Raw genomic sequence first — 22,205 nt, 5'->3', positions numbered from 1 at the left:
ACTATATCAATGTTGTTCCTATTGTATTACCTATGTTTCAAATATGTGTGCTATGCTTATATTATGCTATGTATGTGTGTTTATCTTCCTATACATATGCTATACACTTATGTTATGTTATTGTATGCTATCATATTCTACACACCTTATGCTATAAGCTTTGCTTATGCTATGCTATTCCTATGTGTGGCTCCCTATGTTATGATATATGCACTTACCTTTCTATGTGCATATTCTATGCTTATTTGATGATTCTTATGTTATGCTATGCAATTATGATTTCTACTCTTATGCATATATACTTATGCTATGCTTATTATGTTATGATATGCACTTATCTTCCTATGCTTATACTATGCAATTATGCTATGATTATGTTATGTGATGGTCCCTCACTGTAAGCATTTACCTCTTTGTGAGGACTATGCGTATACTGTGCACTTACTTTTATTTGTGCATATGCTATGCTTATTTGATGATTCTTATGTAATGCTACGCAATTACATTTCCTATGATTATGCTTATGCACTTAGTTTTCTATGCATGTATGCTATGCTTATGTGATGACTCTTATGTTATGATATGCGTTTATCTTTCTATGCTTATACTACACAATTATGCTATGTACTTATCTGCACTTATGCTATGGTTATGCGATGACTCTTATGTTATGATATGCACTTACCTTCCTATGCTTATACTATGCTTATGTTATGTACTTATCTCATGCTATGTCTATGGTATGCACATATGTTATGCTATGCACTTATCTATGGCCCCATGTATGGGAGTGCAACAACCATAGGCAATAAAATCTCATGGATATAGTACCTCTTTATCCATGGAGTCGTTGCTCGCATCCACACTCTTGCATGGTCTGCAATAGCTTACCTACAATTTACCATGGGTGAGGTTGCTTTGATGATATCTGTTGCAAGTCCATCTATGTGACTGGCACTACAAGGCCCTACTCAAGACCCTACTATGTGTACTTACTTTACATGTCCCCCTCCCCTCCCTTTTGGATTGCTTATTTTTTAATTTCTAGCGATGGAGTCTTTAAATTGCAATACTAAATGTAGAAGAAAAATATGATCATATTGTGCACATTCTTTCTCATTTAAAATCATATTATGCACATTGTTTCTCGAGCATGCATTTGATTTCCCGATTGTGTTTTACCTGACATAGTGTGATATCCATGATTATAAGTACAAAATAGAGAAAGTATTGAACTTTAGAATGATTCTGCCTATGGCTTGTGTTCTCCCCCGTCGCCCCCTACCCTCCTCGCCTCGCCCTCTCCCTTGCCCTCACTCTCCAAACTCTGAAGAAGATAGCCCTCCTGGCAGTAGTTGTCACGGGGGCGTGAAATTCAACATAATTTAATGTAAGGCCCCCATATGAGGAGAAGCCATGTGTGGAGCCCGGGACACTGGATGGATCTTGACTTGCATGTCAGATGAGGTCTATCAAAGAGATTGTTGATGGTAGAAAGGTGATTGTGTGGGAGCCCCTTATTCTTGCTGGGGCCTGGGGGCTAGCTGCCCCCCAACTAGGGGGTCCCAAGGGGGCCGCTGGCCCCCGGTGGGGGTTCGGGGGCAAGAGCCCCCGAGGCGATGGTATAGGGAATATTCCCTGAATATTCCATGGACAACTAGTCAGTTCCACCCACTAGGTCAACTGGTCGACTCCACCGACTACGTTGATCTGACTAGTGCCCTCATAGCTATAAAGAGGCGACCTCCCCAGTCCATTGTATTAGATCAATTTAGATCAAATCAAATCTTCTAGCTAGTAGCTCTTCACCGAGTATTTGTGTAGATCACCATCTCTTTACTACATCAGTATTGAAGGAAAAGTTTGTTCCTCTCCTCTTTGCTATGTACTCTCTATTCTTTGTTCAGTTTTTGTTCCGCTACGTCATGTAATTTAACATGGTATCAGAGCCCAAGCGGCTCTAAGGATCGAAGAATAGAAGAGAAGTGAGGGCTTCAATAGCATACAGAGTGATGCCAACAGGAAGTAGCTTGAGTTCAGTAGCTACCGCTGCACTAACAATCCAGGCGTTGAGGATTCACCCACTAACCTTCGAATGTGGTACCTCTCATCCCCCATGGCAATATACACTACAATCACACCATACTGTTTTCACCCTTCTTGGAGGATTTGAAGTAGATTGCGATGCTTGTGTATGTGATATTGTCTCTCTTTGAGGATCGGGAGTAAAATCTGTCTCTCGCATATCTATTCTTGACAAAACCTCAAATATGTTTGCTTGTTCCACTTGCCTCTTCACACTTGGATGAATATTCCCAATAAAATATTGATGAAAATGTTGAAAGTATGTGCTCCTACTCACAAATTGCATTCCACCAAGTGTATGTTTACACCTATAGTTGCACATGCACTGCCTATGACTAGTTCTAGGCACATTGTCCATCTATATGCAAACAATCCATCAATAAGTCATAAATCAATATTGGGAGAGACACAAAGAGAGAGAGAGAGAGAGAGAGAGAGAGAGAGAGAGAGAGAGAGAGTGCACACATTTTCTTATCATTATCCTTTATATAATTAATCTATATGGATTATACAAAAACTTAATATGAAACATTAAAGCCACATTATGCATGAAAGACTTCTAAAAAATGATGTTCAATTCTAGACTACATTCAATGAAATGTAACTTAGCATATTTGATGACAAATTAATTGCCACAATACCTTGTATGCACTAGAATGCTTTTTAAAATTTAAAATAATGATTAATACTAATAATTGAATAAAACGAAGCATATATGATATTAAATTAATGTGCCACAAAACTTAACACCAAAAACTAAAGACATCTTATGCACTAGAACACTTAGGAAAATGATGGTCAATTGCATAATACATGTATTTAATGAAAGCTAGTCATGTTTGAGATGTGCATAAATGGTCAATCCTCTTGTTTCTAATGTACTTAGTAATAAGCAAAATACCATAGATGATGTTATTAAGTGGTTGCAACCTATTGATTTGACTGCGGCACGAGTTATCTTTACTGCATATCACCAGGATTGAGTATCAATTCCTACTTAGCTTATCTCTTACATTGTGGAGGATTATATCAAATAATAATTATTCTTAATTGATAATGCATCTCGCATTGGAGCTTGGTTTCTGTGGACATCGTAGCCAAGCAATGTTTCTTTGTCAATTCAATAGCATCTATCCATAGCAGTGTGTCAGAGTAAGTGTAACCTACCTGTGTCACAATTACGTCAATGAGATGCATCATATGCAATGTGCACATTCATTTATGTTATCTATTTTGATGTGTAGATTGGCTCAGAAGTTGGTAAGTGCTATAGATGCACTTATGCAAATTGAAGGTGACTCAGAAGATCAAATAGAGTATGTAACATGCCCCGCAGTGAAGCAGAATGATGACCACAGTTGTGGGTGGAGAGTCGGATATAACTGCTTTTTGCTCCTTGCTCAAAATTTTAATTTGAGCAGCGGTGAAACCTCCTTGTCGACATATACAGACTTGCATCTACACGCATTTATGTCATCTATAATTAAGGCATTTATTGATAACGTGGTGGAGCATCCAGAGGAAACATTGGTTGCTACGCCCATAAGTTGTCCTAATGTAACTATTGTATTGGACGAAATGGGGAGCTATTTTGAGGTCAGGGTTATCATTAGGAAGCGACCTCATGTTTTGACCTTTGGTAGCGAGGAAGTTATAATCCTCTTAGACCCTTTGAAAGAGGGTAATGCCAAAGTCATGATGGCCATCCTCATGTTTGATATGAACATCTCTTGGCTTGATACTTCAATCATTTGATTCAATCTGCTTCTAACATTTGTTTATTTATTGCTGCAGTATGGTTATATCTCACTTTCCTAGATCAGTACAGAATCGCGTATGTATGCTCGATTCTCTCCTTTCAGTTGTACTTAGTGATACCAAGAAGACGGTAGATGATGTTTGTTCAATGCTACAACCTTTAGACTTGGATGGCATGCTAGTCATTTTTATGCCATATTATGAGAAGTTAGTATCATCTCAATCTTTCTTTTACTCTTTTATTTGTAATATTGTGTCAATTAGTACTTAATATTGTGATAAATCTCATCGCTCTTTATTGGCGATGTGGTGTATATATTGATGCATACAATTTTGATATATGGAGAAAATGGACATGAAAACCATCTAAATTGGCTCTTCTCATTCGATTTTGCCCATCACAAATTTGTTATTGTGTTCTCTACGATGTCCACCATTGACAAAAAAGCTTGCGAATATTGCTTGGGACATTGCATATTCTCACATTAAGAAAGTAAGGCCATGATTTTGAACAATAGAACTTTACATAAAACTATTGTTATGCAAGTCAATCAGGGTCGAGTCCTTTCATACAGCAAGGGTAGAGTCCTTCACCACAACTAAAATCAAAGTACACAACAGAATTGGTCAAAAGCATCGTCTAAGAGGGACGATTGCTACCTAAACATAGTCCCACTTAGGAGGGTGTAGTGAATATCTTCAGTGCCACTTACACTATCATATATGCAAGGAACGTTAGAAGCTTGATGCACCTCAAGCTTCACTGGCTAACTAAGTAGGCAGCATACAAAATGTACCTCATGCCATGCCCATCAACCATTGCTTCATTCTCTCCTTCAAACGCCTGCCAACAGATGCATGTGGCTATTCTTTGAGACGTTGGAGTTCTCTTTTGCAACTTCCAATGGGATGATATGCTCCAGCTTCTTGCAGCAACCTCCTTCATGGATGGACGACTCACCCTATCCTCATGCAAACAATCTAGAGCCTAATAAAACAATTTCACTAAGGCCTTTGATGCACACTGCAACAACAGCTTTGATCACCTCCTCTAGCTTCTGCTGCTTCGCCTTTACCCGCACCAGCAATGCCAAGTTCACATCATCCTGACCTTGGATGAAGTCAATCGCTGCCGTGGATTATCTTTTGCCGCCTCACAGTGACCCTAAAAGACTCCCCCTTCCACTACCAGACCACAGAAGTGCCCCAAGAAAGTATTCTTGCTGCTTTGGCCTTGGAATATCCCCTTGATTTCTTCAAAGTTCAAATTATTTTTCCATGCTTTGCAGTCCGAGAGTTGGCGGTAGCAGCTTGTGTACCTACTAATGCAGAATCCAGATGATATGAACTGGATTGATTTCAACTGATTATTTTTGTGTGAAGCGGTGCAAGAAGCAAGGAAATTGAAATTTAAACTTGGATGCTGATTACTTTGTGATGATTGACGTCGATATGATCCTGCTCCCTCACAGCTTTAACTCCAAGAAGGTCCTCTCCCTGCTCAGGACATCCGGCCATGCTCGCTTCCAAGTTCCACACAGGACCTGGGAGCTCCCACGCTGCCTCTCATGGAAACTCCCCATAGCTGCAGCTCGGAGGGAGGTGGTGAATCCAATGATGAGAAGGCAAGCAGTCCTCAGCCCGCTCCTGGTGCTCCCCCTCCAAATGTTACTCAATTTCCTTCCCTCAGGTACTCGGCACATCTCCTCGGCCCATCATCACCAGGTTCTCGGTGTACTTAGACGACTCGAACTTTACAGTAAGGACTTCCGTGATGATTGTAACTTCATGGGTCATTCCCATGGAAGAGATTAGAGCCGTGAAACGGCCCGACCTCTTCCCTCAGGAGTGGCTTTCCTGATTCTCCCAACATTATCCCCTCCACTGCCTTCTCTACTGTACTCCCCTCTTAGCTTAAACAATAGTAGCACCACCATCTGCAGACCCAACAGCCTCCTCTCCCTCTTCTAGATACTTCAATTAAGCCAGACGTCTCCCTCCCCACCTCTATGTTAACTTTCTGAAATCGTTAACTCCAGGCTGCTCCCTCAAATCGTTAACTCTCTCAATGTAGTGTTCATTCAAATCCTGCAAGCTTTCTACAATTTGCCTATTGGAGATCCTCTCAATGGCTCGTCGCGGCTTTGGCTATGACAGGGTTCTTATCCACAGGGATACCTTTGGCTGTTCAAGTTGCATCGGCACAGGAGCAAGATTCAGGTGTTAACATTTGAATGAGATCACGGATTCAATCGCAATCCATTACTAAGGACACCATGATGACTTACATGCTTTTTAATAGGAGGTATAGGTCTGTATACGTATACCAAAAGCTTCATATTTGCTTGACGCCATGGACAGGAAATATTCGAAGCAGCGTCAAATGATGGATTTGCAGCAACATCGTAGTACTCTCGATTGAGGTAGCCTAGTGTGCCCTGAGCGTCGCGAGCTTCCGAGAAGGCCTTGAGAGCGAGCTCTTTTGAGCTTTCATCATGAACGTCTTTGTCTTTGCCATCGCTGGTAGTGCTCCCTATTGATTTCTCCATGTCCTCCACTTAGCTCTGGAAGAGATTCCAATTCCTTGCACCAACGCTTGGTGCTTGCGCTCAAACAGACTCCTCAATGCTGGGCTCAATGTTGGACGAATGGGGACTGGAGCTCGGATGAGGCTCTGGCTCTAGCTAAGGCTGTCTGCCTGCTACTACTGTGGTTGCATGTTGCTCAATCGACCTTGCTTTGCGGGCGATCTCCTCCTCTTCTTCCTCTTTGACCCTCTTTGAAGTTCCTGCAACGACAGGGACCTAGCCCAAGGCATTTGACAGTCGAAAAACTGGTAAGTCCACCTTTTACCTTGGTAAATTGGCTCGCAGCATTCATCGCTCATGTTTTTACCCTTGATGAAGGCTATCCTCCAATCCTTTCCCTACACCTTTCCTAGTGTGTGTGAGTGTTTAAGTTGGGCCTTGTTAAGGGTCTATGGAAAGATGTAGATGTTTTTGACTCTAATCCGAGCCGACATGCTGCTTTCTTTGTTTTTGGTCGAGTTGACCAATCTAGAGTGGAGGTTAGTGCTAGCTAATTTCTAAAATTTAGGGTAGTGTAGATTAATACGATACTTTTCACATGCCTTCATATTATTCACTTCAAGGCCCGTTATATTGTTTGCATCATTGGGCATGCATATTTTCTTGTTTTTGAACTCGTCTCATACATGAGTATCAAGAAATATGCATATGCTTGTTCCTATCGCATGTGTCTTTGTCAAATGGGTACGATACTTTGCACACACCTTAGTAGTGTTTATTTTAAGGCTTGTGCAATGTATCATATTCCATCAGATACTATTTGCATTGTTGGGCATGCATATTTTCTTATTTTCACCACATCTCATACAAGTATTAAAAAATACGCATCGGCATTCTCCTATCGCATGTGCCTTTGTCGGATGGGTATGATACTTTACACACACCTTAATATTATTTACTTTAAGGCCCATGAAAAGTATTGTGCCCATTAGATATCTCCTACATGGTTGGGTGTGCATATTTGTATCTTTTATGTCTAATACACGAGTATAAAAAAATATGTATCGGTGTGGTCCTATCGCATATGCCTTTGTCAAATGGGTACGATACCTTGCACGCACATTAATATTATTCACTTTAAGGCCTGTGCAAAATCTCATTCTCATCCAATACCATTTGTATCATTGGGCATGCATATTTTCTTGTTTTTCACCACGTCTCATACATGAGCATCAAAAAATATGCATCAACATCCTATTGTATGCACCTTTGTTAGATGGGTACAATACTTTGTATGTGCCTAAATTTTATTCATTTTAAGTCTTTGCAAAGTATCATGCCCATCCCATATTGTTTTCATGGTTGGGCATGCATATTTTCTTGTTTTTCACTGTATCTCATACATGAGCATAAAAAAATACTCATCTGCTTGGTCCTATTGTATGTGCCTTTGTTTGATGGGTAAAATACTTTGCACATGCCGTATATTGTTCAATTTAAGGCTTCTGCAAAGTATCATGCCCATCGAATATCATTCGCATGGTTGGACATGCATGTTTTATATTTTTTATGTCTCATATGTGAGTATCAAAAAATACGCATTGGCATGGTCCTATCGCATGTGCCTTTGCAAGATGGGTACGATGCTTTGCACACATCTTAAACTTATTCACTTTAAGACCTATGCAAAGGATCATACCCATCCCGATTCCCCGCCGATATTGTTTGTATTGTTGGGCATGCATATTTTCTTATTTTCCACCACATCTCATACATGAGTATGCATTGGAATCCTTCTACTGTATGTGCCTTTGTTAGATGGGTATAATACTTCGCACATGGCTTGATCTTATTCATTTACATCCCGTGCAAAGTATCATGTCCATCTAATACCGTTTGCATGGTTGGCCATGCATTAATGTGCTCCCATTGCATGTGCCTTTATCCAATGGCTATGGTACTTAGCACACACTTTAACCTTATTCATTTTAAATCCCATAAATACTCCCATTTGAATACTATATGAATCCATGAATCCTCCCATGTGAATACTTTATGAATCCCATGAATCCTCCCATGCGAATACTTTATAAATGTGTGTTGATGGAAATATAATAATTGTAGGAATCTTATCCATCTTCTATCACATGTGCCTTTGCCTAATGGGAATAGTACTTTTCACATGCCTTAATCTTATTAATTTTAAGGCATATGCAAAGTATCATGCGAATACTTTATGAATCCCATGTGAATACTTATAAATTACATGAACACTTCCGTGAATCCCCCCATGTGATTACTTAATGAATGTGTGTTGATGGGAATATATGAACCTCATATGCTCAAACAATTTATGTCAAATCTTTGAATCCAATTTATTAATTATATTAAATATATGGTCGTAAGAATTTAATAATTCTATCAATCCTTTTTCAGTCACTTTATTCAAAGTCTCTCATGCCTTACCTTATTCAAAATGCACTCAAACATATCAAATATTTCAATCCAATTTTAAATTAATTATATTAAATATCTGATGATAAGAATTTACTAATTGTATCAATCCTTTTCCCAAACACTTTATTCTAAATCTTCAATGTCTTACCTAATTCAAAATATTTCACTTGACTTTATTCTAAATCTTTCGTGACTTATCTTATTTGTATTTTAAATCTTCTGTACTCACTTATTGTATTCAAAATTTCACTTCACAGTATTGAGTACTTCATTCTTCCACCCTCCTCATTGCTTATAATTATGCATTCCTCTCTTAATCCTTTTTCCATATCGCCTTCTCCACCCTTTTGCATATAATCTTGCTCTTCCATTAACATTCTCTCACCCTCATCATTGATTAAGCTCAAGTTCTTCTCTCTCGTTCATTCTTCCATCTCCCCTTGTACCAATCCCAACTTTGCATTTCTTCTTCCATCTCCCCTTATCCCAATCTCAAATTTACATTATATTTTTTGCATATCGATCATGGAAGAATTTTTTGAAGTCCTCTTTGATGTGAAGCAAGCAATAAGCACAACTTTAGATAGGATTGTTGAGCGCCAACAAAGTTGAGAATGCCGAAATAGAAAACATGAGCGATTAACACAAGAGGAGAGAGATGAATTTGCAACTCAAAAGTCACAAGAGAAGGAGGAGTAGGAAAAGACAAGACAGTGTGGAGTAGAAATAGGAAATTGATATTCAAGTAGAGAAGAACTAGTATCCTTTCCTACTGAAATATATGGATGTAGGGTTCGTTATGGGAGATATCCACCTGATGAAGAATGAGTGATAAGAAATCAACAAAAGAATTTCATAAAAGAATCTCCAATTCTTTGCATGTATTTTGTAGTTGTGAATATATTGAGTGAAGATATGCAAAAAGTAGAGGAATTAGCTGGTTCCCATATAGAGAGAACTAATATGCACGTCTTTGACTGCTATAATGAAATGTCAGAAAAAGAAGTCACTTTAATTATATATGTAAATTTTTTAATTTTGAAATGAAGATATCATTTTGGCTTTATAAATGATGTGTAATATGAATTTTGTTAAATAGTAATGGTGAATATTTAAATATCTTGTATGGGAGGATGAGGAGAGAGAGTTTTGTACGTAGTGTAGTAGTATATAAAGTCATATTTTAAAATTTTTAATATATAATTTTAGTAAGACTTCTAATTCAATAAATACGCAAAGCTTTCTTGTAAAACAATATTTAAACATTTAAATATTTTAATTTAAAATTTAAAAGAGAAAGAGGAGAGAAGGGGGAGTGGTGAGGAGGGGGTTGTGGGATGCGAGGAGGAGAAGGAGGGGGGCAACGAGGAGGAGGACGAGGAGGTGTGCGGGAGGAGGAGAAGAGATGGAAGGGGACAAGGAGATGAGAGGGAACGGAGAGGAGGAGCTAGAAAATGTGTTAAAAATTTCTTCTTGAAGTTTGAAAAGTAAAAAATAATTTAAATTTAGACTTTAAAACATAAATGCGAGAAATTTAAATCTTCTACTACTTATTAACCTATGAAACATGAAGTTTAGAAAGTGTGGGAATTTCAAATCTTCTCCTATGAGATATAAATTCTCCTTTTCATCTTTCGCATTTCTTCCTTGTGCGTAGAACGTTGTCATCAACATTCAAAATTCTCTTCTTCTTTTGCTGAGGACATTTTCCAAGACATTCTCTACATTCTCAAGACTTTCATTGATTCCTACATACCACAGCTTTGAACATTATCTAGACTTTTGTTTCTTCCTAGATACGACTCTTATGAGATGCTTTGAACATTCTCTTTCATCGCTTCCTTCCCATTTCTTCCTCTTTTCTCTCTCTCTTCTTCATCCTTAAGTTAGTATGTTGCTTCCCTCCCCTCCCTTTTTTTAAGAACGAAGACACTTTTGTCCCATCCTTCATCCTTACTTTTGTCTTCTTTCCATACCCTCCTTTAGAACTTCCTTCTAATCCTCTCTCTCTCTCTCTCTCTCTCTCTCTCTCTCCCCCCCCCTTCTCTCTCTCTCTCTCTCTCTCTCTCTCTCTCTCTCTTTCTCTCTTCCTTCTCTTCTTCTCTATCTAGTCTTGAGTGGGCACATCGTACATCTCTCTACTCCTCTCCCTCTATTTTCTCTCTCTACTCTTGGCTACAGCGGTAGCAAGTGGCTCTCTCCTCTCTTTTCCCTTCTCCTTATTCTCTCTATCTCTACACTTAGGTGCCGTAGACACCTCTCTCCTCTTTTTCTCTCTGCCCTTATCTCTCCCCCTCCTCCTCCTCCTCCTCTCTCTCTCTCTCTCTACACTTGATTGTCGGGCAGTGGGCACCTCTCTCCTCCTCCTCTCTTGTGCATCTCTCCTCTCTTTTCTCCCCTCCTCCTTATCCTCTCTCTCTACACTCGGTTGTTGCGTGGAGCTGGCACCTCTCTCCTCTTCCTCTCTCTCCCTTTTCTCCCCTCCTCCTCCTCTTCTCTCTCTACACTCAATTGTCATGGTAGCGGGCACCTTTCTCCTCCTCCTCTCTTTCTTACACACCTCTCCTCTCTTTTATATTCTTCTCCTTATCCTCTATTTCTACACTCGACTGATGCAGCAGCCTGGCACCTCTCTCCTCCAGGTCCTCTCTCATGTTATACTTTCCTCCTTCCCATCCTCTCTCTCTCTCTCTCTCTCTCTCTCTCTCTACACTCGGCTACCGTGAGCAGATGGAATCTCTCTCCTCCCTTTTCTCTCCTCCTCCTCCTCTTCTCTCTCTATAATTAGCTATCGTGACAGCAAGCATGTCTCTCCTCCACCTCTCTCTACAATCGGCTACCATGATAGCACAGGCACCTCTCTCCTCCACCTCTCTCATTTACCTTGAGACCAAAAAGGGGAATTTCTAATACTCACAAAACACCACTTGAAAGAAATGAAATTAATCAAAGCATAATAAGACATCAACAACCAACTGGGTACAATCTACCCCTCCTAGATGAGTGGCTCACGCTTCCTCATCTAGACTATTTATAATATTTTGTTGAAGTTCAAGGATCCAAAATTATCCCTCCTTTCCCAAAATTAAGGGTCTACATTGAATGCTTTAACAAAGCCTCTTTGGGCTCATTTTATAAAAAATGGATCACAGCCCATTCTTTCTACAAAGCCACGTTGGGCTATTTATTCAAAAATAGTTTATGCCTTCTATCACATATATTGCTCAAGGTTTACAATATGAATCAAATATAAAATTGGACCATGGCCACATGCTATGCACTGTGCGACACCTCAATCGGTGCATTGATTATGGCCACATGCTATGCACTATCCATTGATAAGGTAATTCAAGTCTATATGCAAGATCATTGATTTTTTGAATCACTTTAAATGGTCCATAGAAAAGTGGAGACATTTTGATGATTGGCCATTTCTCAACACTTTTCAATCTTGTTTTCTCAATTTGCAAAAGAACATTATAATCACCTTCTTTGAAAATCATATGTTTTCATTTCTTATCGGCTTGTCTAGTATACTTCTCTTGAGCAATAGAAACAATGGCTTCTTTAACTTCTTTGAGAGTATTCTGATAAGTATGAGTAAATGCATCAACTGCTTCAACTCTATGGGTCAACCTAGTGATAGGTATAGGTAGAACTTTCCCATAGATTATCTCAAAGGGTGCTCTTCCAGTTGTGGAATGCAGTGTATTATTGTAAGCCAAACTGTAAGAGATGAATATACTTGTCTTAAATATTTGGTTGACTTCCATCATAAGCTTTTAACATAATATTAATAATAGTATTGTTTGTGACTTCAGTTTGTCCATTGGATTTTGGATAAAAAGTTGAGGAGAATTCTAACTTAGTGCCTAAAATATGAGATAATGTAGTCCAAAAATTACTGCAAAATCAACATTGGTGACCCACATGCACTCGGATTAGTCAGTTAAGAAGATTATTTTTCAAGGGAGAAATTTTCTAAAAAAGACAAAATTAAAAGTGTTGCAAATCATTTAGTTGAGAGTAGTGCACTTTGGTGGAACATCACTAAGCATAATAGAGGACAACCAGACACCTGGAAGTCTTTTCAAAGGCTTATCAACAAGAAAGATTTCCTTCTCATGCATCTCAAGGGAAAAGCTAGGCAACAATGGGACATTTTCAAACAATTTGACTAAGAAACAATTTCTACATACAATGATAGGTTTTAGCAAACCTTGCTTCAATTAATCCTTAGAGAAAGTGATGAGTGAGATCAACGAAGAAAAGATGTGGTAGGCTTGAAATCCAAATTGGGAGTTGAGATTAATATGTTCCATCCCAATTCACTAAACTCTGCCATTTCACTTGCCATGAATTGTGAGAGGAAGAATGGAATGCCAAAACAAGGGAAAAGCTTGGACAATTTTGTACCCTTTCATAAAAAGAGAAAGTTTGACAAAAGGCCTTACTTCAAATATAAATCTAGTTTTGTGCCATAGAGAATATATTCTCCACCAAACTTGACCAATGGCAAAATTTTCAAGAAGAAATTACTACGCGGTTACAATTGCAACAAGGTGGGACATATAGCAATTGAATATTTAGAAAGAAAGAAGACTCCAATGGAAAAAGTACATATGATCGAGGAGAAGCTAGGCAAGAGGGTGACACAACATCAAGCCCTCCGAAGTTGAATGTAAGTATAATTGTCATGCTCTTTTGAAAATTAAAGATTTAATCAATGGTAAAGAAGTTGTTATTCGACATGACGAGGTTAGGAAACATGACTTCATCTTTGAAAGAGCTTTGTCAAAGCTAAATCTATAGTCATCCCAGAGTAGAGAGTTGAAGGATCTAGAAATTTCCATTAAACCTTACAAAGACAAGCTAGATTTCGTAGTAGAACCTGTGCAAATCTTAGGAATGCCTTGGAGACACCAGCAGTATAATCTTACGATAGATTAAGACTTACATCAAATGTTGATTGACAAGGACAAACAAGAAATATGGCTAAAGAATCGTATGAAAAATGAAATTAGTCCTTTACTCAATCATACACAAGCCAAGAGAGCAATTAGAAAACATGAGAAAACCTATTTGATTTTGGTGAATATGGTGATGGCTACTTAGCCAAATACTAAGCCTACACACCAAAAGTTTCTCTCTCAATTTTTTGATTGTTTCTTAGGAGATTTACCACCTAGATTACCATGTTCTCGACTTGAAGACCATAGGATAGAAATCCTACTGGGAAATACTTTGCCTTGCAAAACACCTTATAGAGTCAATCAAATAGAACAAAAGGAAATTCAAAGGCAAGTGGAGGAATTAATACAAAGAGGACTGATAAGACTCAGTAGTCATCCTTATGGGTCACCTATTTTGTTTGGTCAAGAAGAAAAATGGAACCTATTGAATGTGGATAGACTATCATGCACTAAGTAAAATCAATGTGAAAAACAAATATCCAATCCCTAGGATTGATGGTCTTTGGTACAAATTCAAAGTGTCCAAGGTCTTTAGTAAGATAGATCTTAAATTCGTTGATCATCAAGTTCATATGGTAGAGGAGGATATATACAAGACTACCTTTTGAACTCAAATGGGGCATTAGAATTCCTATTTATGCCTTTTGGGTTAACTAATGCTCTAGCTGCTTGTAGTAGAATGATTAATCGAATCTTTCTTAAACACCAAGATTGAGTAGTAGTATTTTCTTACGATATTTTGGTGTTTAGTAAGGACATTTATGGACATAAGGAACACCTAAAGTTAGTATTTTCACTCTTGAAAGAAAATCAATTATATATAATCTCTAAAAAGAACAATCTCTTTCATGATCAGATAGAGTATTTGGGTCACATAGTATAAGTCAATAGAGTATCAGATAGAGTATTTGGGTCACATAGTATCAGTCAATAGAATTTAAGTAGACCCAAAGAAGATCAAATGTATAATCACATGGCCTAATTTCGAGATATACATGAATTAAGATGATTCTTGGGATTATGTAGCTTTATAGGAAGTTTCTCAAGACTTTCACATCCATTGCACATCCATTGATAGATGATTCTTGGGATTATGTAGCTTTATAGGAAGTTTGTCAAGACTTTCACATCCATTGCACATCCATTGATAGAACTTCTATGGACTGAGAATCAATGAACCATTTTTAATGGACTAAGAGTGAAGATAAATCTTTTGTAGCTTTGAAAGAAGCTCTCACAAAATCTCATGTGTTGCAACTACCAGACTTCTCTAGATGATTCTTTCTAGTTGTAATTGATGCTATGGATATGGAATTGGAGCTATCCTTATGGAAGATGGGCATCTTATAACATATCAGAGCCAAAAATCAAAACCAGTAGAATGTAATTATAGTACATATAATAAAGAATTAACTACTATTGTGCATGCTTAAATTGACTTGTGAATCTGGATGGTTGTTTATGTTCCTTGGTAAAGCAATAACACGCCAAGGGTTACATGCATTATGGTTGAGGGCACATTTTTTCTTGTTTTTCTTACCATGCATCATGCATGAGTGAGCAAAAAAAAACATGTAAGTTTAGGACATAAGGTTTGTACTATATAGCTTGGAGTTCTAGGGTTTAGAATAAAGAATTTAGGACTTAATGTATAGGGATTAGAGTTTAGGCTATAAGGGTTAGGGATTAGGGTAAAGAGTCTCGGGTTTAATGTATATGGTATGATGTAGGATTTAAGCATGGTAAAGGTATTTGCAAAGCTCCATGAACATGCCTTACATATTCCATGGAAGGGCTTGGAAAACAAGATTGAATATAATACAAGTCCTCTCATGGATTTATTTATTTTGTTGTTTTTAAAAATTTAATTAAAGAAATATGCCACAGTAGTAGGAGGGAGGAAGGGAGCATGGCCATGTCGGCCAACAAAAGTAAGGGGAGGGGAGGGGAGGGAAGGAAGGGGAGTAAGGGAGGGGAGAGAAGAGGGGTAAGGGAAGGGAGGGAAGGGGAAAGGTAAGGGAGGGGAGAGAGGGGAGGGGAGGGGGAGAGGGAAGGGAGGGAGAAGAGTTAGAGGGGTGGGAAGGGAGGGAGGAGAGTTGGAGGGGAGGGGTGGGGTAGAGGGAAGGGGAGGGGGGGGGAGGAGAGTGAAGGGAGGGAGGAGAGTTGGAGGAGAGGCATGGGGAGCAAGAAATTTGAAATCTAGAGAAGGGAAGGGAGGGGAGGGGGAGAGGGAGGATGGAGAGTGGAAACTTCTAATTCTAGGAAGGAACTCGGAGAGGAGGAGAGTGGGAAGTTCGAATTCTTAAAGGTTTTTGTGGCCTATATATTGCCTCTCACCCCTCCCATAACTTAAAGGACTCTCTCCTCCCTCCCCTTCCCCTTCCCCTTCCCTCTCCCCTTCCCCTTCCCCTTCCCCTCCCTTCACCTTCCCCTTCCTCCCTCTCTCCTCCCCTTCGCCTCCCCTCCCTCTCTCTTCTCCCTCCCCTCTCCTCTCCCTCTCTACCTTCCCTTTGCCTTCCTCTCTACCCCTCCCCTCCTTTATTTCCCCTCCCCCTTCCCCTCCAAATACCTTACTTGCATGGAGGTCCCTGTCCCCTCTCTCCCTTCCCCTCTCTCTCCCCCTCTCTTCCCTCTCTCTTCCCCTCCCCTCTCTCCCTTCCCCTCTCCCCCTTCCTCTCTCCCCCTTCCCTCCTTCCCTCCCTTACCTCACTTCCCCTCCCCTTCCCCCTTCCTCACCCTTCCCTTCTCTTCCCCCTTCCTCCCCTTTCTCTTCCCTTCCCCCTCCCCTTCCCTTTTCTTTCCTTTCCACTTCCTTCCCTTTCTAGCCCTCCCCTTTCCTTCACCCTTCCTTCTCTTTCCCTTCCCATCCCTTTTCCACCCCCTACCCTCACCTTCCCTTCCCTTTCACCTCCTTCCCTTGTCTCTCCCTATTACCCTCCATTTTACTCTCATTTCCCCTCCCTCCCCTCTGTCAATAGCAGTGATCATCGAAGCATGAATCCCACACTAACATGGACAAACTAAAAGGCCCACCGGCATGTTTGTGCCATGTGTGCAACTATAGTGCACCCATGCTACCATATGTACCAAGGACCTTTCATTGATCATATACATGTCATTTTGAGCATACGCTTGCTATTTTACACAAAATATTTTTTCCAAATGTACCTAAATTTGTGTACTTTTGTGGATCGCTTAAACCCCTTGACAATTATTATATGGCTAATAATATCTTCCAATGTTCAGTGTGATAGTTTAATAACTAAGAAACCTCCTTCAACATCCCACATGAAGTAAATAATCTTTTTATGGCACATGCATATGCTATAATTCCCTTTGAAAAGAAAATATTTGTTTCGTCTCTTAAATGATGACTTCATAATATGAAGTTTTGGGATATATTTTTGGACAAGGAGCTAGGTAATCTCATACGTACCGCCTCTATAAGTTCAACACCTTGAAACTCATGTCATTAGGTATCACACTTCCCCTTCATTAAGTTATAGTGCACATGCTAGATTTAAATAATAATAATAATAACAACAAGAATAAAGAATGATGTCTTTAGCCTTGGCAATTGAATCAATGATTTGTCTTTTGTTATATATTACTCAACATCAACATATGGTCAGGGTTGTGGGTCCTGGCTAGGTATGCTACATATACACACTTTCCCCATCAATGAGTTTAGCACCACAGTAAGTGTTGAGTCTCTTTTATCACACTTATATCTATGCTAGGAAAATCTCTCTAAGTTCCTTCCACCAACATTCAATGGGTGCTTAAGGTCTTTGAAGAATACCTAGGGCCTCCTTCAAGAATCCTAACCTACCCTTGAAGGCTAGCCTATCTTCCTTCCATAACATTGCAATTTGTCAACATTGTAGGGCTTGCCCCTCTCATTGATGCATGGTTGATGACTTGAGCACTTTACTCTTTGGGCTTTTTCATACTTAATATACATTTTTCATAAAATTCAAAATCATTATAGAAGGTGGAGGAAGCCACCACAACATACCTCATGACATTTAACCAAATTCATGTCTTGGTTAAAATGACTAATTTAAAAATTTATTATCTTTTCATTAAGTCTGGATGGTTGATATTTCTAAGCATGGTAATTTATTGGTTATTGATGATCTATATAAGCATGGATATACATGCATGATGCTGGTATTTAGCATGAACACTAATGTGCTACTAATACACTCACTATATCGAGTGCAATGGCCATGAGGAGTTCCAATGATAATATGAGTTAGGTCATGGTCTCAAAGTGTACATAATGTGAGTGGAGAGGGAGGATATAAGGGAGGTGGTAAAGAAATCTGAGATCAAAATGTGGGGCAGGGGTATCTTGCATGCATAATGCACACTATTAATTAGTGTTATGCAAGGTTCCACTTTTAGCACATTATTAGATTGGAAACTTAATTTTTAGCATTCTCATTGAGGATTGCACATTCATAGCTATGTACTTTGGAAAAAAGGACAATCTCAAATAGATTGAATTTAGAAGTTAATCGGGCTACTTAAGCAGATTCGTCATTGGTATAGACCATGGGATCGCTACATGACTTCTTCCATGAGGTTAGCCTATCTCACAGTCCATTGCATGCAAACCTATACCTATTTTTAGAGAGTGGAATAAATGGATTATCACAGGTCGAAAAACAGTCTTTCATCAAGAGATTTTTCGACTTGTTTTTAGAGAGGTTGTGCTACTCTTGAAATGTTTTCCACTATTGGAAATAGTTTCAAAAGACTGAGTTGTCGTCTATATAGGAATCTGCAAATTGATTGTAGCATCTTGTTAGAAAATAGTCACACTTACATGAGAGTGGAGCTTGAGGAGATCCGATGCTAGTGTATGCTTGCTTTTGAGGCTTAGGCATCAAATAGACACCTTATTGAGCCAAGGAAGTCAACACAATATTTTAGAGATTTTTGAGCCACTATGGTGGTTCTTAAGTGGCTAAATCTTGTAGCAACTTTTAATGTTTAATACCTTGTGGGTTTTCTCTCTTTGAACGTTAAGATATGTAATACTACATAAAATTATCAGTATAATCTACTATTATTGCCAAGGTATCATGGATGGTGCAAGTCACTCAATCAATACCATGACTAGGGTTAATGCATGACCTCATATCCAACCTATCTGCTCCTCTATCCAACCTATCTTTGACTGGTCTAAATTTGTAATATGTGCAACTCCAATGACTATGTCTACCCCAAGTTCAATAACTTCTTTTTGGCATGTCTCACTTTCATGACATGATCTGGAATAATAATCACAAGAAAAAGATTGGACAATCATACAATTAAGAGACAATTAATGTCATTCATTGCAAGGTTGATAAATGACTCTCATTGTAGGGCCGCTAGGCATGATGTGCTAGTTTTAGCACATTCACAATACTACAAACAATCAAGATCTCTCACTCATGGTGTGATGAAAGTTTCTTATCATATCTTTGTGGGGATTAAAGGTCACTATGCCTTAACCCCGGTTATGTACAATACTCAAACACATATATAAATGAATGAAAAAGAAGATTAGGGTGGTTCTGCACCCACCAAACTTGTGTGGCTCTCTATCTCTCTCTCTCCTTCTTCCGTTCTTGCTTCTGTTGAGAGCACTCTCAACTGGTATCAGAGCCCGGGTGATCTAGCTGAGCATGCGTGAATGCTTGAAGCTCAGCAGCTCTGTGGGAGGAAGGAGAAGCTCTGTGGGAAGCTTTGTGAGTGACTTTACTTGCATACGAGTGTGCAAAGACCTTGGAGGAACCTTTGTAAAAGTCACTTTGGCTTTGCAAAGTGGTTTTGAGAGCCTGTTAAATGGTTTGAAAGAAAAATTCGTTTTTTGAGCTTTTCCCTGTTCCGTTCGATGACAGAGACTCCGTATTGACTTGTAGAGGCAACTATTGCTTCCTTTTGGTGTCCACATTACTTCAGGAGCTTGGAAACACCTTCATTCTTAAATCTAGGATCATTTCAGTGGATTTCTGACTCACTGTGTCAGTTCCTGCGTTTTTTGCTCGGGTGTTGGAACTCAAGTTTGGAGCAACCATTTGCAGATCTGTCAGTTCCGGTGGACTCAGGAGGTCCTAAAACTTCTATGTTGCTCATCATTCGCACTCCGGTGGAGTTTACAAACAGCTCTGTTTCCAAAAACGTTTTTCAGTCCGTGTGTTGGACCCAGTGATTGAGACCACGGTTTCCAAAACCGTCTGTCCCATTGCGTTCCGGACGCCCAAAAACCCCTACCTGTCAGTTCTTGCGTGATTCGGTGGAGGATTTTCAGAGTTATAGATCTCTGTGTATTCGATTTCGTCTCTCTGTTATGCATTTTTCATTCTAAGGTTTTGAAACCTTAGATTTATGCCACATGGCAGTGGATAAGTGTTGACTCCCATTTCGCACTCATCGGTTGGGATTTTGGAGTTCTGGCAGAAGAGAGATGTTTGCAGATTTTCTTGCTGAGTCCGATTATGCAATGGCGCCCATGTTTTGAGGCATCTCAGGTTCTATTTTCAGTAGCGCTCATTACCGTGGGACTATGATTTCTTGAGCATACCTTATGGAGATCACTCTGGTTGCAGTTTGAGCAGTGTGCGCTCATTTGTGGTGTGCATTGGGTTGCAGTGGATGATTTATAAGCCATTTGGATGCATTGCGGTCCTTATTGGATGTGCTGATAGGCCCAAATTGCCTTGTGGGATGCTATTTTTTATGGACGCTTTGCACATGGATGCTATTTTATGCTGAGGGACAGCTTTGACACATTGCTGGTGATGCACTGATAGTGCTATGCTCTCTTGGATGAGATATTATTGATGCATATGCAAGTGGACGGTGTTTATGCTTGAGTCATTTGGCACTTATTGGCATTTTCTTTTGGGTCAGATTTGCTCATATGGATGCATAGTATATGCACATGAGTCAGATGCATCTTTTGATGCTTTGAGCTTTGAGTTTTTTGTGATATTTCAGTCTATTGTGGCATACACATTTGGGTGCACCTGGTATTTGGTGTGATTCTCTCTTGCAGGTACTAGCATTTGGGATTTTGTTTCATTTGCATCATGGCATCCTCTTCCATGTCTGAAAAGGAGTTTGTCAGCATTAAAAAGTTTGATGGCACAAACTTTTCTTTGTGGAAAGAACAAATCAGGGATGTGCTTATTCAAAAGAAGCAGATTAAACCCTTGGCAGGGATTGAAGCTAAGCCTGCAAATATGTCTGAAGATGATTGGAATGAGTTGGATGCATTAGCAAAGTCTACTATTAGACTTCATCTTGCAGAGTCAGTTTATTTCACAGTAGTAAATGAGCAGACTACTGAAGATTTGTGGAAGAAACTGTGTGCCATTTATGAGAAGGAAACTGCCTCTAATAAAGTTTACCTCATGGAGGTTGTTTGAGCTGCAGATGAAGGAAGGGGTCTCCATTGCTTCTCACTTGAATGAATTCAATATTATTTTCAGCCAGCTTCAGGCTCAGAAGATGAATTTTGATGCAGAGACTAAGGCAATATTTCTCTTATGTTCATTGCCATCCTCATGGGATACCTTCCGTACAGCTGTCAGTAACTCTGCACCTGGTGGAGTACTGAAATTTGATGATGTTGTGGGTAGCTTGTTGGCCGAGGAGATTAGACGAAAGTCTATGGATGGCAACAAGCAGGATGCAGCCTTAAATGTGCAAAGGGGCAGATCACAATTCAGGGGGAAGTCCCAAGAAAGAGGGAAGTCACGTAGCAAATCCAGGGCACGGAACATTGAGTGTTACCACTGTGGCAAGAAGGGCCATATGAAAAAGGATTGCTACAAGCTAAAAAGAGAGCAAAGGGATAAGAAAAAGAATGCAAATTGGGGTGCAAATCAAAAGGAAGAGAGTCCAAGGGAGGACAAAGGAAAAGTGAAGATCGAGGAGATCAATGCAGTCACACATGATAGTGACAATGACGTTCTCTTCATGTCTAGTTTATCTGCAGAGTTGCTTACCACTTCAGATGATGCATATTCCCAGGATTGGATTTTGGATTCTGGTGCTTCATTCCATGTTACTCCCCATAGGGAATGGTTCTCCACTTATGATAGTGGAAAGACAGGTTGTGTGCATCTTGGAAATGACTATGCATGTGACATAGTGGGAGCAGGTGACATAAAGTTTTCTTTTGCAAATGGGTCTGCATTTGTTTTGAAACATGTGAGACATGTGCCTAAGCTGACCAAGAGTCTTATTTCAATGGGTCAGCTAGATGATGTTGGTTTTCACACCACTTTTGGCTTTCAGAGTTGGAAAATTCAAAAGGGCTCTATGCTTTTGGCCAGGGGTACCAAGTGTGGGACTTTGTATCCCTTACATGTATCAGGGGTATTTGATCATGTTGTTGCAA

The sequence above is a fragment of the Dipteris shenzhenensis genome, chromosome 14, assembly GCF_047967505.1.
Source record: "Dipteris shenzhenensis isolate YYH24624 ecotype China chromosome 14, Dip_SZ_1.0, whole genome shotgun sequence".
NCBI lineage: Eukaryota > Viridiplantae > Streptophyta > Polypodiopsida > Gleicheniales > Dipteridaceae > Dipteris > Dipteris shenzhenensis.
This window is presented reverse-complemented; position numbering follows the sequence as displayed.